Below are 8,768 nucleotides of genomic sequence, written 5' to 3'. Positions count from 1 at the left end.
ACTTTGAGATGTGCAGAACTAGAGGTTCACAACATGACTGTGCAGCTGTCAGATCTGCCCGACCCAGTATTACGTAGTATAGTGTTCCAAATAATTTGCTCAGTGAGTAAATCTTTTAATATAATGTAACACATATGTAGTATACCCCAGAATGACAAAGCAGAACAGGATTTTAGTATTTTTTTGTAAATTTATTCAAATAAAAAAACTGAAATATTACATTGACATAACTATTCTGACCTTTTGCTATGACACTTACAATTTGGCTCAGTTGCATTCCGTTCTACTGATTATCATTGAGGTGTTTCTGCACTTTGTTGGGTGTCCACTTGTGGTCAATTCAATTTGTTGGATTAGTTAGGAAAAGTGCAAACCTGTTTATAGAAGGTCCCACAGTTGATAGTGTGTATCAGAATAAACACCAGGACATTAGGTCGAAGGAATTTTTGGCAGAGCTTAGAGACAGGGTTGTGCCAAAGCACAGATCTGGGAAAAACTAAAAACAATTCTGCAGCATTGAAGGTTTCCAGAAGCATAGTGACTTCCATAATCCTTAAATATAAAAGGTTTGGAACAACCATGACTCTTCCTAGATCTGGCCAAACTGAGCAATCTGGGGAGAATAGACATAGTAAGAGATGTTACCAAGCACTCTGAGGTTGAGCTCCAGAACATCTGCAGGGAGATTTGAAAAACTTCCAGAAGGACAATCATCACTGCAAACAATCCACAAATACGGGCTTTATGGCAGAGTAGCCAGACAGAGGTTTCTTCTCACTAAAAAACATACAAAAGTTAATTTCTGCTTTACAAAACAGCACCTAAAAGACTCTCAAACTGTGAGAAACAAGATTAGTTTGATGAAACCAAGATTAGTATCAAGTCTGAAGGACGCCAGACATTGATCATTACCTGTGCAATGCTATTCCAACGATAAAGCATGTTGGTGGCAGCATCATGCTGGGAGGTCGATTTTCTAGCAGCAGTGACCAAGAGACTAGTCAGGTTTACGGGAAAGCTGAAAGGAGCAAATTATAGAGATATCCTTAATAAAAAGACTGGGCTGCAGCCTCACCTTCCATAAAGACAATGCCCCTAAACACAAACCAAAGCCAGCAGAGGAGTGAATTAGGGACAGCTCTGTGAATGTTCTTGAGTGGCTCGGCCAGAGCCCAGACTTGAACGCAATAAAACATCTCTGGAGAGACCTGAGAACAACTGTCCACCAATAATCTTGATTCAACAAGACAGAACCCGAGAGGACCTGCAGAGAAGAATGGCAGAAAACTCCCTAAATCCAGGTGTGTAAAGCTGGCTATGCCATACCCAAGAAGACCCCTTGTTGTAATCGCTGCTAAAGATGTTTCTACTAAGTACTGAGTTAAAGGTCGTAATATTTGTTTTCACTTTGTCATTCTAGAGTACTGAGAGTTGTTTGTTTTAAATGATTTAAATGATGTTAGCACAAGACTCCATTACAGCAAAATGTAAGAAGGGTCTGAATACTTTCTGAATCTGCCCTACATGCTGCCCTCTACAAATCTAGATTTATGTGTCCTGCTTTGTGTCCATTGTCACTCTAGGCAACACCTTATAGCAGCATTTATTCAGCCATCATTTAAGGCTCATCTGTGTATTACTGGTTTTATACTTAAACAGACCTTAGGCACTTTCCCATTTCATTTTTGTAGCTTTGCTGTGTTTTCCTTGCATCTGTCACCTCTTTCTACTGTTATTCTGCTACAGTTTTCATCTTGCCTTGTTTGTTAATGGTTTTTCACCAGTCTTTTTAACTATTCTTCCTGCATCTGACTATGCCTCTTAGTTCCTAATGTTGCCTGAGCAGTTGCTGACTGACACCAATGTTAGCACTCATCTCTCTACACTTGTTATCAGATCCTCTAGCCCATTAAAACCCAATTTAAAATCCCAATCAAAGGAAAACAGCGAATGCACACAAGGAGATCAATGGGGGCTTTGGATCTGTTCTTGGTAGCTGACACTCTTATCTGCCACAGGAGGTGGCCGTCCACTTATCACTGTACTCCTCACATCCCCATTACTTAGCTAACTTTACTAATTTTAGACACAACCTCTTGCTAATGATGGTGTTATTCTGTCTACTGCTGCTGAAGGAATCACAGCACTGAGATCATTGCTTAGCCCAGAATGACCTCTACATGGTGATAGCCCTGCAGGGTATCACTGCTGTCTGTTTAGAGCATTAGTCCTCATGAGCCCAGTTTCAGCCTCAGAAAGACTGGTCTGCAGCTTAGTGTGCTGATCTTTAGTTTTATTATGCCTTTTGTGACGATCCCAGATGAACTTTTCTATCATCTTCTATGTGAATACCTTTGCCTAACATCTGCCCTTTTTATCAGCCATACTCAACAATTTCTTTCCCTTCAGTGACCCAGGGCAGGTACCTTATCATCAGGCTGTAGACAAACATGAAGAAAGTAATGACAAACAGCAGGAAATATAAGACAATGGCAAATAATGATTAGGTTGTGCATTGATGAGTTACAAGAGACAAATCTTTACTTTGGATAAACAGGAAATGTTCACAATGACAGAACCTTGAAGCTCCAAAAGTGTACTCTACAACAAGTTGACTAATTCATGGTTTTAGAGCCAGTCCTTCATATTGAAGTACCTTGTGTATGACTAGATTCAAGAATGTTTTACAGATGAATCACCAAACACCATGATTAAAAATAGACATTGTTAAACACTTCATCTTAATGTTCTGAACGACCTGTTTGGATGGATAAGGAAGGCAATAAAGTAGAAAATATCATCAGTTAGCAAAGAAAAACATAAAAAATAATAATAGCCAGAAATGCGGACTTTGCAATAAAAATGTGAATAGTTAGAACATCGGTGTTCCCAGTACCAATATATTATATAATCATGAAAGTAATAATACCCAGATGCAAGGTGGAACAAAATAATAAACATCAATAGCAAAAAGGAACAGACATTACAATTCAAACATCAAAGTCAAAAACAACAGCTTAAAGACAAACCAAAAAAGCCTCAAAATGAGGAAATGAAGTTGAAACACGGACCATCTGTGAAGCACGTTTAAAGGTCACCTCACAGCCAGAACAGGTGACGAAAATGGACATGATGCTCAGAATAGACATAATAGTATGACATGAAATGGTTATTGAGAGAACAAGCAGTTCCACAAGGCTCATTAAATGGTTAGTGTGTAGCAGTGACATGGTCAAAAAAGCAAGTGCTGTTGAACATATTAATAGACTGACACTTTTGAGTCATTTAGCCTTTTATACCAGATAGAGAAAAGTGTTACAGTAACACACCCTAGAAAGAATCAAACTTGACAAGTTACAAAGAGACCCAAGAAAAGCTACACATCCAAGGCTCTCATGCATCCAAGATTCGTCTAAATGTTAACTTGGACATCGTTACCCTTTGAATTTATCTAAGCATTTGCCCAATGACTAAGGCAATCCAGATGAAAAATGTGGATGGTGTAAAGAACAGACAATTCAGAAAGTGTTTCAAATTCCTTATAATAATAAACACCATCCTGAGATATTTGCTTAGGGTCACACAGTGAGTCTGAATAAATAATTGAAATGACAGTCTTGTGGTATAACTTCCTCTAAGCTTCAGATACTATACCCTGCTCCTGATAATTTTTAAATTACTGTAATTCTGATGTTTGAGTTTCTGGTGAGGTAGTCCCCAAGATGTTTCCCACTGTGCACAAGCTGATAATGGTTCATCAGGAGGAGGTCCATGATTAGACCGCAGACATTCCTTTCCTAAGGTAGCCAAAAAGTACTCCACATGGGGCTGGAGCCTACTGCTGACTTCTCTGTATTATCATTGTAGCCCTCACTGAGATTAGAAATGACAAGAGTTCTCCATCATTTGTCACAACACCATTCAGGGTCCTTAATTATTCAGCTATTCTGTTTCTTTATTTTTTTTAATGTAGGCATAATAGCCAGCCAAGACCACTCAAAGGAGGTAGAGTAGCAAGAGAAAAAGTATAAAAATTAAGTAGTATATCTATCCTGTTACTGATCTAACTGTCACAGCTTCTGCATTCATTCCACTCAATTTTCAAATGCATATAGTCAATCAAACAATACTCTTCTATTTCCAAAGCACCGGGCATTCTCTTTATCTGCCAAGTGTGTTATTACCCCAGCTCACCTCAGAAGATGAATAAGATCTGACAGCTGGTGGCCATTGATGCCCTCTTTCAAAGGCCATTTTCAGGTCAATTCCAAATTCCCATTGCAATTAGACACTGCATTGTAATTGAGGCAAGAAGAAGTAAACAGAATGCCTGCTACAAAAAATTCATTACTGTTTTGTTTGAATCATAGCCATTTTCTAACCTTTCATTTTCTATACTGTATATATATACTGATGAGCTGAAATATTGTGAAACCTGCTTAATATGCTTTTGTCCCTCCATGTCCCACCCAAATTTCTCAGACCCACCAATCTATGGACTCTTCAACACTTATGAAGGCGTCATGTGCTATTTGGCATTAGGATGTTAGCATCAGCAACTCCATATCCTGTGGTGGAGTTGCAAAGGATTAGAATTCCAACACATCCCGCAGATGCTGGACTGGATTGAGATCTGGGGAATTTGGAGGCCAGTGTAACTCTTTGAACTCCTTGTTATATTCCTCAAACTATTCCTGAACATTTTGTGCAGTGTGGCATTGACCTGTTATTGAAATGTGGAGAATATGGAGCCCAGAGCAACTCCTTGAACTGTTTGTCATGTTCTTTGAACCATTCCCAAATAATTTCTGCAGTGTGGGAGTGCCCATTATCTTGTTGAAAGATGCCATTTCCATTGAGGAATACCATTTTCATGAAGGGGTGTCCCTGGCCTCTGGCGATGCTTACGTAGGTGGTACATGTCAAATTAAAATCCAGACGAATGCCTGGAGCCAAGATTTCCCAACAGAACATTGCCCAAAGCATCACAGTCACTCCACCAGCTTGTCTTCTTTCCACAATGAGTCCTGGTACCTTCTCTTTATCAGGTGAACAATCACAACATACCCACAAGATGCAACTGAAAATGCTATTCGTTAGAGCTGCAACCGTCTTTCATTGATCCAGGTCCATTTTCAACACATCTGTCCCTGTTATAGGCACTTTCTATTTTAGCTGGTTTTAGCATGGGTACTTTGACCGGACTTCAGCAGTGCATTCCCATATGCTGCGGTGTATTCCTGTATTCTCAATTCCCAGACCTAAATTCTCTTAGTAAATACCTGGTTGTCTGCCCATCACAACAGAAAACAAGAGTCCCTCCTTTTCTATATAGGAAACACATGCTGATACTTAATGGCATTTTTCTTGTCCGCCGCAACCTCTCTCTCAATTTAACAAGCAAAAAACTTCAGGTGAACTGACTGAACGCAGCCTATCCTTTGCTAGTTTGTGTTTACCCATCCTGAAACTTGGAAGGGGCCTTCAGTCACCAGGGTATTTTAAAGACATGGTGTCATCAGTGCCATCACGTGCGATGTGCCAATCCTATGAATGGCAGCATTGTGGCACATTTGTCAACATGCTGCCTGATAGCTCAGGAATTCTGGCCATGAATTCCATCTCTATCACACCTTACTACTGTTGCTCAACTCCCATTTTGTGCTTAATGGATGTTTCTGTTGGTCTTCTGTCCATTTCATAATGCTCCTTTTTGGTGCTTGAACTTTGCTTTTGATTTTGGTTTTCTTGCTTGTTTTTTTTTCACATTATTGGAATGCCATGTTTGGTTTATTTAGTATGGAATATTCAGCGTAGCCTGGTGCCCTGCCCAGGTTTTGTTTTCAGCCTAGCGCCCTGTGCTGGCTGTGATTGGCTCCAGCAGACCCCCGTGACCTTGTAGTTAGGATATAGCGGGTTGGATAATGGACGGATGGATGGATATTCAGCGTGGTTATGTCTGAAATCCATTCTTTGTTCTTGAACTTTCATATTATTTTGTATGTGGTTTTTTGACATTTTTGAGTTCTTGATTCATTTTCAATATTTTTTTATGAATTAAATATTCAGTGTTTATAGTTTTGCTTATTTGTGCCCAGGTTTTAATCATTTTCCTCTCACTGTTGAGATTTTTAGGCCTAGATCTTTTCAGAGTGCAAGCCTCAGGCCTTTATAAAAAATGCATATCTTTGTTGAGGTTTTGGGGCCCTTCACATCCTCCTGATTAGGTCAGAAGGGCAAAAAGGCAGATAGACTGCTACTTCTGGGAATCAAAATCTACACATATTATACAAAACATTGCATGGCTGAGGCTCAGTAGTGTCAACAGGAGCAGCCCTGTCTTCCCACTATTTCTCATCTTTTGTTGCAATTCTTGTCTGCCGCTTCTTCTGTTTATAAGTTCCTCTCCATCACTTTCTTCCCTCTGCAGCTTACGTCTTCCTGTTTCCATCTCTCTCTTTGCAATTCAAACCATTCATCCATTTCCCAAGAGTTTTCTAGTACAGGGTCACCTGGAGCCACAATGTGTTCTGGCAGCACAGAATGCATAACATAATCCTAACCAAGGACAGGACGCCATGACCTTTGCAGGGTACACTCATACTTATACCCACATTACATCATACTGGACCATGTCAGGGTCTGCAATTAATTATGTACTGTTTGTTTTGTGAGATGTTAGAGAAATCTGAAGTACAAAGGAGAACATCCATATGGATGTGGGAAGAATGAGCAAGCTCCACAGAGCCAGTAATGGAAGGCAGACTTTCAGAAGCTATGAGGTAGCAAAACCAGCCAGCATGCCCGCATTCAATCCATCTATCCATCAAACTATTAATTTGATAATATTCTGAAGTCACTTTATCCATCGTTAGGTAACAAAAAACTAGACATTAATTTTAAAGCCAGTGAAATACCTTTCAGTGTACCTTTTGATAGACATGGGGGTTCCAACCTTGAATGGATTATGCACTGAATTCTATACAGCTAGAATACTTCCTAGCTCCACTTTACCCTGTACTGGAAAACTCACACTTAGAAAATGAAACACTTGAGGGAATGCCAGTTTATTACAAGGCACAATTACACTAAGTATCGCAGATTAACCAAATATGCTCATATTTGGGATTTGGGAAGCCATCAAGAGAACATGCAAGCAGACATCCAGCCAGGAAGTGATCTCAGCTATCCAGCAACACTAATCACAACATCATTCAAGTGATATAACATTTGTTTTCATAACAGCTCATTATATTAGGTTTAATCAAAGTACAGCAAAGATGATCACATTTAAAGCAGCAGAGTGTGAGTAAACCCAGACATAAAACACAAAAATACAAAATCATAAGATATGTCACATGCTTTAAATTCTTAAAGCCAGATGGTAAAATTGGACAAGAGAACAGAAACTGTAGCATACTGTGACATTTGGAGGAATTCAATCTCAGGACCCAGGGCCATACATTGAAAGAAGAGGGTCTGGAACATGAATAGATGAATGATTAAACATGTCTAAAGTCCTCCTCCTCCTTTCCCAGTCTCTTCACTCTCCTCTGTCTCTCCTTCCATCATCTCTTTTCCCTTCACCATTACCTCTGTAGCTCTCCAAGCTTCATTATACCTGATATCTTTCACGTGACTATAGCTAAACCCAGAACGCTGAGCAGTTTTAGATCCGCACTCAGTCACACTTCTTCTTTGCTAAATGTCATTTTTGTTTCTTTTTGTATTCTATTATAAGACAGAGAACTTGAAAAAATGGAAAGGAGAAGTAGAGTCCAGCTGGTTACCCTATTACTAAGCTTATTTCTGATACTTATAGATTCCTGTGTGGATTAGAATAAAACATGGAACAGTAAATAGGGAGCTTTGCTCACAAAGATTTTCCTTCTGAAAAGCTGTCCCTGTATCTCCGAGGACCTGTCTATACCTAATTTAAACACCAGGTGGCATCAGACCACCAAGAATTGAGTGCACCGACACTGGCCGCACTGTATAACGATACAGAGGAGAGCCACAACGTGCCCCTCTTACAAATAAATAGATTTCTGTGTTCTAATTCCAGAAGCTCATTATGTTTGTAATTCTCAAGATGGTTGGGGTCCAGCCCTCATGACCCTGAACTTGATTAAGCACATTTGATAACAGATGGATGAATGGCTCCCGGTCTGACTCTTGTCATAACACACAGCCTACATTATAAAAACTGCTTTATAAAAGAAGGCAAATAAAGAACGGCTCTTTGTTTGCTTTGAATTTGAGAGGCAATATCCCCATCACAGCTCCTGTGCATCACTTGAAAAGAAAGATAACATCCAAATAAAACAAGAGAGTATAATTACTAGTCCACTCACCTCCAGGATGAAAGACAAGATAAAGTCAACCGAATAGTAGAAACATATGATGCAGAAATAAAAACTGTGAGTGTACCTTCTTGGACTGAAAAACCCAAAACCAGGGAAAATGCAATCCTGAAATGAAGAAAACCGTATTTGCAACAACATGGAGATGAAAGTACCATCTAGAAATACGACATCGGCAACAAAGCTCTAAACATTTACAACCAAGATGTTTATAGTGGCAACATACGGTTGGAAAATTAGGCCTAGCCATAATAGTATTGTCATGTGAACAGAGTAAAGGGAAGTTCTTATTTATATGCAACACATTGCTACTTTCTGATGAAATGATAAACAAATAGGACCTTAAAGAAAGCTAAGTTAAAAAGAATTGGTAATTTTGAAATTGACCACTGCACAGAACAAGGG

General features: G+C 39.4%; 1 long non-coding RNA gene across 1 annotated transcript; it reads right to left on the bottom strand.

The window, feature by feature from the left end:
- Positions 1–629: 629 nt before the first annotated feature.
- Positions 630–8,425, bottom strand: LOC120514776. The gene is made up of 3 exons (XR_005630519.1): positions 8,355–8,425; positions 913–1,018; positions 630–777 (listed from the first exon to the last, which is right to left on the bottom strand). It is a non-coding gene; the product is annotated as an uncharacterized LOC120514776 (long non-coding RNA).
- Between the last annotated feature and the right edge of the window lie 343 nt (positions 8,426–8,768).

Source organism: Polypterus senegalus, chromosome 14, assembly GCF_016835505.1.
Source record: "Polypterus senegalus isolate Bchr_013 chromosome 14, ASM1683550v1, whole genome shotgun sequence".
Lineage (NCBI taxonomy): Eukaryota > Metazoa > Chordata > Cladistia > Polypteriformes > Polypteridae > Polypterus > Polypterus senegalus.
The sequence above is the reverse complement of the archived record's forward strand: the minus strand, read 5'-3'. Positions and strand labels throughout refer to the sequence as shown.